The 17,070-nt window shown below is 43.5% G+C and overlaps 1 protein-coding gene across 1 annotated transcript in view; it reads right to left on the reverse strand.

Annotated features, from left to right (window-relative positions):
- Nucleotides 1–17,070, reverse strand: part of LOC135095166 (uncharacterized) — a 96,740-nt gene that overhangs the window by 27,931 nt on the left and 51,739 nt on the right. The window contains exon 7 of the mRNA XM_063995955.1: nt 9,810–9,952. The gene's annotated coding sequence lies outside the window, so the exon portion shown is untranslated. The remainder of the gene's footprint in view (nt 1–9,809; nt 9,953–17,070) is intronic.

The following is a 17,070-nucleotide window of genomic DNA, read 5'->3' on the forward strand; positions in this document are numbered from 1 at the left end:
CTTTGCGGATGGGAGAGACGTAAGATGTCTTCCAGTCCGGGGGGCAAGAGTGTTGGGAAGGAGAGGCGTTTATTATGGGGCATAGCGGTGTTGCTGGCTCTTCCCATATGGGAAGGTCAGTGGGTGTGGTGGATCTTGGTATCTTTAAGTATCCTTGGTATCTTGGTATCTTGGTATCTTTAAGTATCCTCTTAAAAACATCTATCGCCTGGACAGTGGGGGAAGGGAGGGAGCGGGAAGATGGGCAGGAAGCGGAGTGGTGTGGAGGGGAGGGCAGGTGTGACAGATAGCGGCAAAGTGGTCGTTCATCTCCTGAGCCGCGAGATTAGCAGGAAGGTGTGAGGTGCAAGGAAGAGATGAAGTGTGCTTTTGTAGGCCACACAAAGCTTTGCTGCTAGCGAACCACTGTCTGCTGTTGGCCTGCTTGAAGTGGTGTATCTTGTCCGGGTAATAGCTTGACTTGGCAGCCTTAATCTCCCTGATCCCTCTGTTTCTTAGCTTCCTGTATAGGTCCGGGCAGGAGTGGAACGACCACGTCCGCTGATGCATGAGTCTTTTAATGCGGGGCGTCATCCAGGGGGCATCAGATGTGTGCACTGTGACGCTCTTGGCTGGGAAGTAGCGGTGGAAGGCTTCTGTGGTGGTGGCGACGTAATTGTGCCATTTTGAGTGGACGTCCTCCACATCCAGCACCTCGGTCCACGGGTGTTGTGTCACCCACTGCCCAACCTCCCTCATGGCTGAGTCAGACATGAGGCGGTGGGTCCTGTGGGTGTCCACAGTATGGAGAGTTGGGTGCTCCACCCATGGGAGGCAGCGGCTTGAAGGGCGAGTACTGCTGCAATAGGTCTGTCAGTATAAGGTCGAGGGTGGTTTGCTGGGTGATAAAGAAGTCCACGACCTGGGTGAGGTGTAGCTGGTGTAGGATATCGCTGATATACAATCCGTTAAAGTCCCCACAGATGACCAGCTTGGCAACAGGATACCTCACACTTAGGGCCTCAGCAGTGTCACTGATGTGAGTGGTGAGTAACTGTGCTGTGGTGGCTCGTGGGGGGTGGTACACGACGCACACGATGATGGAGGCCGTGTTGCTGAGATGGCAGGGGGGCGTAACTCTCACCCACAGGGCCTCTACTCCGGCAGGAATGTTGACAGGCAGGTGTGAGGGGCTGAGGGTAGATTGGGAGAAAACGGCCACTCCGCCCTTCCCCCCCTTCCTGCGTCCTGTCCTGAGGTGATGGCAGAGCTGGTAGTCCTGCATCGTGTGGTTCCGAAATAGTTTCAAAGTCTTAAGGCACAGTGTAGATGGCGCTGCAAACATCAACAAACAGACCTGGATAGAGCTCCAAGTTTTGCCAAGATTCTGCTGCCATGCAGGCTTAGATCAGGCAATATATTGCCTAAGGAGCTGCTCGAGGGTAGAGTGCAGCCAAGACGCAGTTACATGTAGCCCACTGAAGAAAGCTAGCCGGTAGTTAGAAGCTAGAATATAATGTGGCCAATCAACACCGGTCCCATCCCCTCTGCACCGCTGTGAAAACCGTTGCCATGGTAACGGCGACGCCAAGCCACTGAAGAAAACGGGGTGCAAAGACTTAACAGGATACTTGTTTGTTTGTCCAAGATGGCTAGTTATGACTGTAAACACAGTGAAGGCATTGTCTGCTACGGAGATCAATAAACTGACAGCGGCGCAGCTAAAATGTGCACTGAGAACAACTGTTGCACATCAGCCTCATGAAGAGCAGCCACCGAGCTCTGAATTACTCGAAGAAATAAGAAATATTCCAGAAGATTTGGCAGCTGTGAAGGAGATGAAGAAAGAAATAGAATCACTGAATACAACACTCGATGAAGCCTACATGATTATCCACCAGCAAAACCGGTTTCTAGAATCCCTTGGCCCCAAAGAAAGGGTGCGGAACTTGGTTATAACTGGGGTCTCAGAGGATGACGATGGCCTGGAAACGACAGATGGAGAGAAGATCAAGACAGTGCTGGAAGCCGCGGGTTACGCCGGACCGATACCCACCGATGTATGGTCAACAATACGACTTGGACAGCCTGACGCATGGAGGAGTCGCCCTATTCACGTGACGCTGGAGAGTCAAGATCAACGGAGCGACATCTTGCGAGAGGCGAAGAACTTAAAGGATACAGGAAGAGACTTCGAACGGATTTACGTGAAGAAGGACGTTCATCCGTCGGCGAGGAGAGAAGTGACAAGACTGAGGACCCGGGAAGATGAGGAGAAGCAGAAACCAGACAACCAGGGAGTGGAAATTACGTATGACTGGCGGCGGCGAGTATTGCTGCGTGTTGTGTTGTGACTGATAGGTATTTCCCAAATTTTGGCATGGAAAGAATTGGAATGGACAATTGAAAATATGTGCTTGTAATATCTGTGGTGTGAAAAATAAGCTCCAAAGCCCTGAGGTGATAAATGTTGCTTTAGAATTTGACATGATATGGATCACTGAAATTAAGTAACGTTAATTAGTAGCTTGCTTGGTTTTGATTTATATATGAATAAAAGTAAACAAAATAGTCGGAGAGGAGGAATTATGATGTTGGTGAAGTGTGCGTTGGTGCCATATATCACATGTGCCAACATTGCAGCAGAAGGACAAACATGGGTCGAGCTGTCCTGCTGCCCTGGGATGAGGCTTGGCGCCATGTATATCCCACCGGTCGACTCGCCCTACCACGACCCGGTGCTGCTGTGGGAGGGGCAGGTGACCGACTGTGACGGTGCCATAGTGGTCGCTGACTTGAACGCACGTGTGGGTTGCCTACCAAGTAGAAATATAAACGGAAAGAGATGTGAATATAATGGTGTGAAAGATCTTATAAGTAATTGCATGGGCCGGACAATACCCAACATGTGTGAAGAGAAAGAAATGGTAGTTGCTAATCATTTGAAATATGACGGAAAGCAGCGAGGAGGGAATTTATCTTTTAGGCGTAATGATCGCTGGACATCGGAAATCGACCTGTGTTTATCGACCTGTGTTTAGTTAAGTATAGCAGTTTGAATGTCCTGAAAGACTTATGTACAAGCCAAGTTATGTCGTGCTCAGATCATGCGCCACTCACTCTAACAATTAACACTGACGTTTTTAAATGAGTAACGCCATCACGGCTACTTGAGCGCGCCAGTAACTTGGGTCGGACGCTGACACAGTCCCTAGCTGCACCACTAATATCGCGACAGGCCTGCACCATGACAAAGTGGATATAGAAGCGTTCGTGACGAGGATGGCGCTGTGTGAGCCGCCAACCCTGGGCGTGGTGAATGAGGAAAGTGTGCAGGACGTGGTTAAGGAAAGCTGCAGGGAAGTTAATGGAATAGCAAAGGAGTGTAAAAAGACGAATGTTGCGCGTGAGGGAAGTGTAGACCTAAGAAGGAAAAGACTCATGGAGGAAAATGACTGTGGGAAAATTTGGAAAGCAATTAACTGGAAAGATGAAATTAGTAGTAATGAAGGCAGTACCCAGCCTACTGAGAGTCAATTAAAGATTTTTTTTGAGGAATTGTTGAATCCAGTGATGGAGGAAGTTGGAGAGGTAAACTTTGAGCAGGCACCAAGTATTCCCATTGTGGATGATCCTTTCACGTTTAGAGAGGTGGAAACAGCTGTGAGAGGGATGAATAAAAAGAAAAGTTTTGTTGGAATAAGTCCTGCCCTATTAATGAACTTACCTATGAACTGGTTGATGTTTTTTCTTACAATGTTCAATGTAATTTTTGATAGTTTGTGTTTCCCACTAGCCTGGTGCTATAGTAAGTTAAGTGTATTATTTAAGTGTGGTGATCGCATGCTTTGTGATAACTACAGAGGTGTTAGTATAATGGACACCCTAGCTAAACTCTATGACACACTTATTATCAATAGATTGAAAATGTGGATGGATGTGGACAATTGTCAAGCAGGAGCAATGGAGGGAAGAGGATGCCTAGAGCAGATATTTACACTGAGATTATTGTGTGATTATGTAAAATACAAGAAATTGAAGTTATATGTATTATTTATAGACTATCGTAAAGCATACGATAAAGTACCGAGGTCCAGGCTGATAGAATGCTTAAGATCAATAGGATGTGGAAGAAGGATGTTAAAAGCAATTTATGTTATGTATCGCTGCACACGTAACGTGCTTAAGAGTGCCACGGTGGAGTCGTCAGTGGGAGTAAGGCAAGGCTCACCTTCCAGCTGTCTAATGTTTGTGATTTACATTAACCAGATGATTCGTATGCTGAAGGAACAAATAGCAACTAACAGCTACTTGGGCGCACTGCACACAACATCTCGGGATATGTGCATCAGGAAACTCAGAGTTGTCATCGATTATTGCAATGATTATGGAATTGTTCCTAATGAGGACTAAATTATTTTTTTTGTTTGAAATATCACTCGTTGTGATAAAGTTCCATTAAAGATCGAGGAACACGTTATTAAGTACTGTGACAGATACAAGTTTTTAAGGGCCTGGTTTACCGACAGCGGTTGTATGAAGGACGTGGTGTCACTACACGAGGCAAAGTGTCAGTCAGTCGTCAACAAATTTTCTATAATTCGTGCCTCGAACCCTGATATGCCTCAGTGTTATAAGCGACTTGTTTTTGACGCGGCTGTGTTGGCTGAACTGAGATACAGCTGCAAGACGTGGCTGACAGACGGCTGTGTGTCACTCACCAGTCAGTACAATAAACTTATGAAATGTCTCCTGGACGTGACAAATAACACAAGCTCAAACTTATGTCGTGTTGAATCGAGAATTAAGCCAGTTTACCATACTGTCTGTGCCCGACGGAAACGTTTCTTGGAGAGGAAGCTGACTCTATCTACTCGACAGAAGTGAACCATTTCATGTTGTATTTAGGTGATGCAGAGAAGCTAACACCCCTGGTTATAAGTTTATCCAGAGCGCCATACAGTATGATAATCATGTAAATCCTCTTGACAGAATAATTAATTTAATTACCAATAAGCCACAAGACGCAACAAAGTATCACACATATAAAACAATATTGAATTCTAGTCTTGGTGTCCATAATATTTATTCAGATGACATATATGTCCTTGATTTTACACGTTTGGCGTTTACTAGAATTCGACTGATGTCTCATGACTTAAAGATCGAGACCGGCCGTTGGAGTCGCATCTCGCGGGACTTGCGCGTGTGTGCATGTGACGGGCAGGCAACACAGACTGACCAACATGTACTGCTGGAGTGCGTACTGACGAGACAGGTCAGCCAAAAATATATGATAAGCAAACAAAATTTAGACGAGTTATTTAAAGAAACAGAAGACGTAAATGTTTTGTGTAGGTACGTGTGTGAACTGTTGAATAGTTATAGGACCTAAAAATAAAACAATACTTAATTAGAACTACCTATTTCATTAATATTGGTCAAATTGTGTTAGACGTTATGCTGAGTTATGTATCTATGTTAGTTATAGCATTACTGCTAGTAAGTGCTTGCTAATGCTGGTTACTTTGCATCGCCTAATTCTTAAACAATACTTAGGTGAAAGTGTTGTTATTTATGTTTGTAAATGTATGATTCTTTATTTGGACCACTGGCAAATTTTGTACCTTTCACTTTACTGTATGAATAATTTCTTTGGTCAGTAAAAGTAAGTAACTATCACGTTGGGCGGCGGGTGACCGGACCCTCGCATACGACGCAGGAGGTAGTTGCGTTCGTACGTTTGCACGGCAGCACACATTATCCTTTATGTGTCGACACGCACTCGCTAAATGTGTTCACAAGTACAACAATCTCACCAGGGCGAGCCTAAAACTAAAAACTAAGAGACGAAAACTGAAAAAACCGAGGTCACTATCAATAGGGGGCGGGGAAGGCAGGAAGGCCAACATGCTGGCCGAGGCTGCTCTAGAGAGCTTAAGGTCACACGTCCTTCCCGTGTGAGGTGTGTGTGTGTGTGTGTGTGTGTGTGTGTGTGTGGGAGATTACTCATTTCATAATGGGGTTTCTAGCGTGAGAAAAGTAAAAAAGCCTATTAGATTTACAAATGTTGACGAAACGGTATTTCTGCATAACGTTCAGCTATTAGATGTCCCAATGATAATGAACAATATGAATGATGATATCAGTAATGTGACAGATATAGCATATCAATGTGCTCGTAGTAGTGGTAAGCGTGAAGCCTGCGTACAGGATGAAAACACTACTTTAGAGAGGTGGGAAACACTGGTTGAGAACAAAGATGATCTGCAACTCTGGAGGGCTATAAATTGGAAGGGAGAAGTTGGTGGTGAAAATAATTCAAATGTGTGCCCATCTGATGATGATTTGAAAGATTATTTTGAAACTAACTTTAACTCTCTCGACAATGTGAAACTTACTGAATGTGACTTTTCCACCGATGTGTCTATACCCCTGTTAGATGACCCTATTGACCCATTAGAAATACAACAACAAGTGAAGCAATTGAAACCAGACAAAGCTTCAGGTCCTGATGGCGTATCACCCGGTATTGTTAAATTATTGCCAGTACAATGGATTATGTATATGTGTGTTTTGTTTAATAATATATTATACTCTGGTAGTTACCCATTAGCCTGGACAAATGCAAAGTTAGTTCCAATTTTTAAGGGGAATAAGTATAATAAACAGTATTGCCAAGGTGTACGACATGGTGTTGTGTGCGAGACTGAGACAGTGGTTTAGACCTTTCAGGGAGCAAGCTGGTGCTCAGGAGAAGAGAGGGTGTGTGGAGAACACAGTGGCTCTCAGGTTGTTATGTGACATGGCTAGGAGGAGGAAATTAACTCTCTTTATAACATTCATTGACTTTTCCCATGACTTTTCCTATGACAGAGTACCTAGACATAAATTATTTTATTATGTGTTACGAAGATTGGGATGTGGCTGAGCTATGTTATGTGCACTTATTACTATGTATACTGTGACAGAAAGCTTGGTCGGAACAGCGGTGGTCTTAATAACTCTAGGTGTGAGGCAAGGATCATCCACCTCATGTTTACTTTTTATCATCTTGGTTAATGACCTTATAAGACTAATTAAAGAAGGGTGTGGACATGATGGATTTTTACAATGGCTACATATACTTGTACTAATGGACGACACGGTGCTATTATCGACAAAGAGGGCAAATATGATGAGAAAGGTGTCTTTCTTACAAGATTACTGTACAGAATATGGCATGAAAGTTAACCAATCCAAGACAAAGTTTTTTGTGATAAGCGGCAGTGAGAGGGATCGTGAACCTTTGGTGGTGGGCGACTTGGTGGTGGAACATTGTGACACATATGCGTGTTTAGGGTCACCGTTTACCAGCGATGGTTCAACCACCTCTGCCGTCAAAGTCCATGCTAATAATAGGATGTCACATGTGTTAAAGTTTGTGCCTTTTCTCACAAAAAATAATGATATTGCGTTTGTGATAAAGAAGCGTGTATTTTGATGCAGCTCTCATGTTATCACTAATTTATGGATGTGAATCTTGGATAGGGGCTGATCTGAAAACGATGGTGAAGTTGTACAATTGGTGTCTAAAAAGATTATTAGGAGTGAGAAAACTAACGTGTAATGACATTTGCTACGTGGAGCCAGGGTATCCACCTTTCAAGGACTTAATCAGGCACAGACAACACAAAGTTTTATATAGTATGTGGCATGAGAGGTCAGGATATGATGATCCATTAGCCTTCACAATTAGGATAAAAGTGAAGTCTAACACTCCAACCAGTCGGACCGTCAGAGAGATGACCAACACGAATGTACCGGACCTGAGCTTGGTAATGAAGAAACTAAAAGATGACATGGTAAACAGTAACTCCTCAAGACGCACAACATATAAGGATATTAACCCAGATTTATTGGTACACCGTATATATACAGTTAAGCACGCAGGAAATGATATTCATAGAGTATCATTCACACAGCTTCGAGTAAGTGGGCATAGTTTAGCGTGTGAGACTGGCAGGTGGAATCAAAGAAACAGAGGTCGACTGGAAGTGAATGAGAGGCTGTGTGTGTGTGTGGAGGGTTACAAACAGATAGATATGTAATGCAAGATTGTCAGTTAACACAGCAACTTAGGGATCAATACCAGTTCTCCACTTTAGAACAATTGTTTGGGGATCAGTTTACGCCAGAGATCATGTGTAAGATTGTTCATAACATTTTGACCATATATTAAAGAAGTAATAAATCATACTTGATTCTAATAGGTTTCACACGACTGTGGGATTAGTGAGGATTCGATAATTATGGTAGTGCGTAGATGTCATGAATATGATTGTTTATATATATTTTATAAACAAGGGTCCTAAGAATAGATATTTCTCCAGTGTTTGTGTTTAGCTCGTTTATTTTGTAATAATAGACTTCTAGTAACTAATAGACGATTGACTACAGTTAGGAAGTGATGATAATTTAACATTATCTTGTAGATTATGTAATACTATTATGTACAATCCATTGGTATTACCTGTTTGCTGTGGTACATAAAATATCTATATCTATCTATTTATCTATCTATCTCAGTGTGTGTGTGTATGTATGTGTGTGTGTATGTTTGTGTGAGTGTGTGTGTGTGTGTGTGTGTGTGTGTGTGTGTGTGTGTGTGTGTGTGTGTGTTTGTGGGCGGCCAGAAGCCGCTACTGGCTTAAGTGGGACGGGAAGGAGTGGATGTCAGGTGGTGGGGAGAGAGGTGGGGGTGGAGAGAAGAGGCATCACGTACTGACACAACAAGATGGCGTCTGTCTGAGAAGGTGGCAAGTGTAGTTTCCCGGGCCAGCGGCATGATGGGACTAACAAAACACCAGCAGGAGGTCTTTCTGTACACAACATGCACGTGTACACAACACACGTGTGGCTGTACACCTGGCGGCTACTCAACACACCTGGTACACTACTGGTAGCACACTTCAGGGAGGGCTTGGCCAATCCTGGCTATCTTGACCACCACTAAGTCTTTGAGGAGGAACACAATGCGATACACACGCGCACCACACAAGATACGCCGCCACACTGGCTGCAGACTGAGCGGCGTCCCTTTGGCTCAGTGTTTCCAGGCCGTTCGGTACTTGAGCGACACACAAAGGTCTACCTAATATACAGGGACTTGTTCAACCAACGAACACACTCATATCCACAAAAAAAAATAAATAAAATAAATAAAATAAATAAATAAAAAAATAAGTAAAAATAATCAAATAATTAAATTAGATTAAATTATTAAAATTACTATTGCTTCTACACTTACTACTGCTATGACTACTACTACTACTACTACTACTGTGTGTGTGTGTGTGTGTGTGTGTGTGTGTGTGTGTGTGTGTGTGTGTGTGTGTGTGTGTGTGTGTGTGTGTGTGTGTGTGTGTGTGTGTGTGTTTGTGTGTGTGTATCATATTACTGATAGCAATCATAGCAACAATATAACAGCAAGAACTACTACTACTAATATTACTACTAATACAATTTCTAATATAAATACTACTACTACTGCAGCTGTTTTTGCAACAATTCTTAGGCATTATTATTAATATTCACATAGTAGTAGTAGTAGTAGTAGTAGTAGTAGTAGTAGAGGTAGTAGTAATAGTAGTAGTAGTAGTAGTAGTAGTAGTAGTAGTAGTAGTAGTAGTAGTAGTAGTAGTAGTAGTAGTAGTAGTAGCAGTAGTGAGAAATCGTGAACACTACCTCTACCACTACAATTACTACTACTACTACTACTACTACTACTACATAGGCATGCTATTAAAGGTCATGAACAGTTCCATCTGGTACAAACTTAGCTGTGTCACCTTGGTGGATCCCTGTCAAAGTGTCTTCTGAATTGTCTTTGCACTTCTTTGACATTTTCGTGCCTCCAGTAACACTTTATGACAGATGTTCTTCCTTCACAGCTTACTCTTAGTTCCGTCATTATTATTTTGGTCAACTGCTTCTGAAAAAAAAATACATTCAATGAATTATAGCGAGTCAAACAGTGAGTATATTTTTGGATGACTCTCTCTCTCTCTCTCTCTCTCTCTCTCTCTCTCTCTCTCTCTCTCTCTCTCTCTGTCTGTCTGTCTCTCTGTTTATACAGATAGATACAGATAGATAGATGTACACAGGTACAGACTTGTGCTTGTGGAGTATAAATGTAAGAGCATGAAGCACAGTGTGTCTCTCCCCACAGGCACCTCCCGCCTCACGCCTTGCTTCCTCCCGTCTCCCAGAGTCTACACACCTGCACTCTTGAGGTGAGTACACTTACTCTTTTCTTTCCTGGTAATTGTTTTCACTGTGTTTTCTATTGCACACACTCAGAAAGTAGAAAATGAGGCACTAACGAGGCAAGACTATATACAACAAACACTAAACACAATAATAATAATAGAAAATAATAATAATAATAATAATAAAAATAATAATAATAATAATAATAATAATAATAATAATAATAATAATAACAATAATGATAATAATAAATGGTTTATTAATAAGGCAGTTTACAGACTTAAAAATGTACAGAGGGGGTGGGAAAATACTTAACATTAAACATGAAGCTAAACCTAATATAGAAGCGAAATACTGTTGATTGATGGCTCGCACCATGGTGGGAATCGCGCTGAGTCTGTACCGGTCCGTGCGCGGCGCCTTTAGGGGCGTTATCTTGTTGTGGTGTCTGGTGGCACGGACCAGGCGAGGTGCGTCAGGCAGATGCATGTGTCTGAGGCGTGGATGATGCAAAAGTCCCCTTCCAAACTTCTCCAGAGCCTCTCGGTGCCTGGTGGATAGTCTGGACGTCTGAACAGACTCAGGGTGGTCAGGGCTTCATCACAGGTGGTGTAGGCAGGGACAAAGATGACCCTGCACGCCCTCTTCTGCACTCTCTCCAGCTGGAGCTGTTGAGTGTGTGTGAGGGAGGAGGACCACGCTGGGGAGGCGTACATGAGTTTGGGGAGGATGAAGGTGAGGCACACTCCCCTTAACTCGTCTGTCAGTGTCCCCAGCGACCTGAGGCTGCGCATCATGTACAGCCTGTAGGTAGCGGATCTTACGGTGCTGGCGACATGCTGCTTCCAGGTCAGCTGGTCGTCCACCGTGACTCCGAGAAGCACATCCAGAGGCACATCGGACCACCTGGAGGGGGTGAGGGCCCACTGTGAGCTGGGGAGAGGGCATTGGTACAGAGGAGGTACAGAAATGCATCACCACAGTTTCGCTGTGGTTGATGGTCATCCTCCTCTCCTCCGTCCATGTCTGCAGTCGCTCCAAAATGACTTGCAGTGGCGAGTAGTCCGTGTTCCTGTCGGAGACTGGGACGCCCACGGTGCAGTCGTACACACACTTCCAGCCATGGAGGTGTCAGTGAGGGCGTCGTTAATGAGGAGGAGGAAGCATAGTGGGCTCATCTTGGTCCCCTGGGGGACCCCACATGTCAGCTGTTGGATATTAGAGACAGAGCCCTGATAGCGAACGGCCTGACGCCTCCCTGAGAGGGCGTTGGCTAGCCACGCTACCAGGTTGGGAGGGAGACCTAGACTTACTGCCTTGCTGAAGACAACAAAGTGATCAACAAGATCAAAGGCTTTTTGAAGTCCACAAAGGCAACAGCTAGAGAGGTGTTTCGCTTGTCCAGGTGGCTGTGGATGAAGTCAAGGAAGCTGGTCAGGTAATGGGAGGTGGGGGTGGCTTTAATATTTCCAAACTGTCTGATATCCACGGTATAACAAGTTTTGGTGTAGGCCCAGTCATACACAAAATCTTCACAAATAAAGCTAGGGATGGGGGTGATAGAGACTGGCCTGAGGTCACCGAGGGACTGTGCACTGGAAGCTTTGCGGATGGGAGAGACGTAAGACGTCTTCCAGTCCGCGGGGCAAGAGTGTTGGGAAAGAGAGGCGTTTATTATGGGGCATAGCGGTGTTGCTGGCTCTTCCCATATGGGAAGGTCAGTGGGTGTCGTGGATCTTGGTATCTTTAAGTATCCTTGGTATCTTGGTATCTTGGTATCTTTAAGTATCCTCTTAAAAACATCTATCGCCTGGACAGTGGGGGGAGGGGAGGGGGCGGGAAGATGGGCAGGAAGTGGAGTGGTGTGGAGGGGAGGGCAGGTGTGACAGATAGCGGCAAAGTGGTCGTTCATCTCCTGAGCCGCGAGATTAGCAGGAAGGTGTGAGGTGCAAGGAAGAGATGAAGTGTGCTTTTGTAGGCCACACAAAGCTTTGCTGCTAGCGAACCACTGTCTGTTGTTGGCCTGCTTGAAGTGGTGTATCTTGTCCGGGTAATAGCTTGACTTGGCAGCCTTAATCTCCCTGATCTCTCTGTTTCTTAGCTTCCTGTATAGGTCCGGGCAGTAGTGGAACGACCACGTCCGCTGATGCATGAGTCTTTTAATGCGGGGCGTCATCCAGGGGGCATCAGATGTGTGCACTGTGACGCTCTTGGCTGGGAAGTAGCGGTGGAAGGCTTCTGTGGTGGTGGCGACGTAATTGTGCCATTTTGAGTGGACGTCCTCCACATCCAGCACCTCGGTCCACGGGTGTTGTGTCACCCACTGCCCAAACTCCCTCAAGGCTGAGTCAGACATGAGGCGGTGGGTCCTGGTGATAGCTGGCCGGGGGGTCGAGGTGGTGGGTGTGGGTGTCCACAGTATGGAGAGGTGGGTGCTCCGTCCCATGGGAGGCAGCGGCTTGGGGAGCGGGTACCGTGTCACAAACAGAGTTGTCATCGATTATTGCAATGATTATGGAATTGTTCCTAATGAGGACTAAATTATTTTTTTTGTTTGAAATATCACTCGTTGTGATAAAGTTCCATTAAAGATCGAGGAACACGTTATTAAGTACTGTGACAGATACAAGTTTTTAAGGGCCTGGTTTACCGACAGCGGTTGTATGAAGGACGTGGTGTCACTACACGAGGCAAAGTGTCAGTCAGTCGTTAACAAATTTTTCTACATTTTGTGCCTCGAACCCTGATATGCCTCAGTGTTATAAGCGACTTGTTTTTGACGCGGCTGTGTTGGCTGAACTGAGATACAGCTGCAAGACGTGGCTGACAGACGGCTGTGTGTCACTCACCAGTCAGTACAATAAACTTATGAAATGTCTCCTGGACGTGACAAATAACACAAGCTCAAACTTATGTCATGTTGAATCGGGAATTAAGCCAGTTTACCATACTGTCTGTGCCCGACGGAAACGTTTCTTGGAGAGGAAGCTGACTCTATCTACTCGACAGAAGTGAACCATTTCATCTTGTATTTAGTTGATGCAGAGAAGCTAACACCCCTGGTTATAAGTTTATCCAGAGCGCCATACAGTATGATAATCATATAAATCCTCTTGACAGATTAATTAATTTAATTACCAATAAGCCACAAGACGCAACAAAGTATCACACATATAAAACAATATTGAATTCTAGTCTTGGTGTCCATAATATTTATTCAGATGACACAATGTCCCTGATTTTACACGTTTGGCGTTTACTAGAATTCGACTGATGTCTCATGACTTAAAGATCGAGACCGGCCGTTGGAGTCGCATCTCGCGGGACTTGCGCGTGTGTGCATGTGACGGGCAGGCAACACAGACTGACCAACATGTACTGCTGGAGTGCGTACTGACGAGACAGGTCAGCCAAAAATATATGATAAGCAAACAAAATTTAGACGAGTTATTTAAAGAAACAGAAGACGTAAATGTTTTGTGTAGGTACGTGTGTGAAGTGTTGAATAGTTATAGGACCTAAAAATAAAACAATACTTAATTAGAACTACCTATTTCATTAATATTGGTCAAATTGTGTTAGACGTTATGCTGAGTTATGTATCTATGTTAGTTATAGCATTACTGCTAGTAAGTGCTTGCTAATGCTGGTTACTTTGCATCGCCTAATTCTTAAACAATACTTAGGTGAAAGTGTTGTTATTTATGTTTGTAAATGTATGATTCTTTATTTGGACCACTGGCAAATTTTGTACCTTTCACTTTACTATATGAATAATTTCTTTGGTCAGTAAAAGTAACTAACTATCACGTTGGGCGGCGGGTGACCGGGCCCTCGCATACGACGCAGGAGGTAGTTGCGTTCGTACGTTTGCACGGCAGCACACATTATCCTTTATGTGTCGACACGCACTCGCTAAATGTGTTCAAATGTGCAACAATCTCACCAGGGCGAGCCTAAAACTAAGAGTTGAAAACTGAAAAAACCGAGGTCACTATCAATAGGGGGCGGGGAAGGCAGGAAGGCCAACATGCTGGCCGAGGCTGCTCTAGAGAGCTTAAGGTCACACGTCCTTCCCGTGTGAGGTGTGTGTGTGTGTGTGTGTGTGTGTGTGCGTGTGTGTGGGAGATTACTCATTTCATAATGGGGTTTCTAGCGTGAGAAAAGTAAAAAAGCCTATTAGATTTACAAATGTTGACGAAACGGTATTTCTGCATAACGTTCAGCTATTAGATGTCCCAATGATAATGAACAATATGAATGATGATATCAGTAATGTGACAGATATAGCATATCAATGTGCTCGTAGTAGTGGTAAGCGTGAAGCCTGCGTACAGGATGAAAACACTACTTTAGAGAGGTGGGAAACACTGGTTGAGAACAAAGATGATCTGCAACTCTGGAGGGCTATAAATTGGAAGGGAGAAGTTGGTGGTGAAAATAATTCAAATGTGTGCCCATCTGATGATGATTTGAAAGATTATTTTGAAACTAACTTTAACTCTCTCGACAATGTGAAACTTACTGAATGTGACTTTTCCACCGATGTGTCTATACCCCTGTTAGATGACCCTATTGACCCATTAGAAATACAACAACAAGTGAAGCAATTGAAACCAGACAAAGCTTCAGGTCCTGATGGCGTATCACCCGGTATTGTTAAATTATTGCCAGTACAATGGATTATGTATATGTGTGTTTTGTTTAATAATATATTATACTCTGGTAGTTACCCATTAGCCTGGACAAATGCAAAGTTAGTTCCAATTTTTAAGGGGAATAAGTATAATAAACAGTATTGCCAAGGTGTACGACATGGTGTTGTGTGCGAGACTGAGACAGTGGTTTAGACCTTTCAGGGAGCAAGCTGGTGCTCAGGAGAAGAGAGGGTGTGTGGAGAACACAGTGGCTCTCAGGTTGTTATGTGACATGGCTAGGAGGAGGAAATTAACTCTCTTTGTAACATTCATTGACTTTTCCCAGGCCTATGACAGAATACCTAGACATAAATTATTTTATTATGTGTTACGAAGATTGGGATGTGGCTCAGCTATGTTATGTGCACTTATTGCTATGTATACTGTGACAGAAAGCTTGGTCGGAACAGCGGTGGTCTTAATAACTCTAGGTGTGAGGCAAGGATCATCCACCTCATGTTTACTTTTTATCATCTTGGTTAATGACCTTATAAGACTAATTAAAGAAGGGTGTGGACATGATGGATTTTTACAATGGCTACATATACTTGTACTAATGGACGACACGGTGCTATTATCGACGACGAGGGCAAATATGATGAGAAAGGTGTCTTTGTTACAAGATTACTGTACAGAATATGGCATGAAAGTTAACCAATCCAAGACAAAGTTTTTTGTGATAAGCGGCAGTGAGAGGGATCGTGAACCTTTGGTGGTGGGCGACTTGGTGGTGGAACATTGTGACACATATGCGTGTTTAGGGTCACCGTTTACCAGCGATGGTTCAACCACCTCTGCCGTCAAAGTCCATGCTAATAATAGGATGTCACATGTGTTAAAGTTTGTGCCTTTTGTCACAAAAAAATAATGATATTGCGTTTGTGATAAAGAAGCGTGTATTTTGATGCAGCTCTCACGTTATCACTAATTTATGGATGTGAATCTTGGATAGGGGCTGATCTGAAAACGATGGTGAAGTTGTACAATTGGTGTCTAAAAAGATTATTAGGAGTGAGAAAACTAACGTGTAATGAAATTTGCTACGTGGAGCCAGGGTATCCACCTTTCAAGGACTTAATCAGGCACAGACAACACAAAATTTTATATAGTATGTGGCATGAGAGGTCAGGATATGATGATCCATTAGCCTTCACAATTAGGATAAAAGTGAAGTCTAACACTCCAACCAGTCGGACCGTCAAAGAGATGACCAACACGAATGTACCGGACCTGAGCTTGGTAATGAAGAAATTAAAAGATGACATGGTAAACAGTAACTCCTCAAGACGCACAACATATAAGGATATTAACCCAGATTTATTGGTACACCGTATATATACAGTTAAGCACGCAGGAAATGATATTCATAGAGTATCATTCACACAGCTTCGAGTAAGTGGGCATAGTTTAGCGTGTGAGACTGGCAGGTGGAATCAAAGAAACAGAGGTCGACTGGAAGTGAATGAGAGGCTGTGTGTGTGTGTGGAGGGTTACAAACAGATAGATATGTAATACAAGATTGTCAGTTAACACAGCAACTTAGGGATCAATACCAGTTCTCCACTTTAGAACAATTGTTTGGGGATCAGTTTACGCCAGAGATCATGTGTAAGATTGTTCATAACATTTTGACTATATATTAAAGAAGTAATAAATCATACTTGATTCTAATAGGTTTCACACGACTGTGGGATTAGTGAGGATTCGATAATTATGGTAGTGCGTAGATGTCATGAATATGATTGTTTATATATATTTTATAAACAAGGGTCCTAAGAATAGATATTTCTCCAGTGTTTGTGTTTAGCTCGTTTATTTTGTAATAATAGACTTCTAGTAACTAATAGACGATTGACTACAGTTAGGAAGTGATGATAATTTAACATTATCTTGTAGATTATGTAATACTATTATGTACAATCCATTGGTATTACCTGTTTGCTGTGGTACATAAAATATCTATATCTATCTATTTATCTATCTATCTCAGTGTGTGTGTGTATGTATGTGTGTGTGTATGTTTGTGTGAGTGTGTGTGTGTGTGTGTGTGTGTGTGTGTGTGTGTGTGTGTGTGTGTGTGTGTGTGTGTGTATGTGTGTGTGTGTTTGTGGGCGGCCAGAAGCCGCTAATGGCTTAAGTGGGA

The sequence above is a fragment of the Scylla paramamosain genome, chromosome 48, assembly GCF_035594125.1.
Source record: "Scylla paramamosain isolate STU-SP2022 chromosome 48, ASM3559412v1, whole genome shotgun sequence".
Taxonomy (NCBI): domain Eukaryota; kingdom Metazoa; phylum Arthropoda; class Malacostraca; order Decapoda; family Portunidae; genus Scylla; species Scylla paramamosain.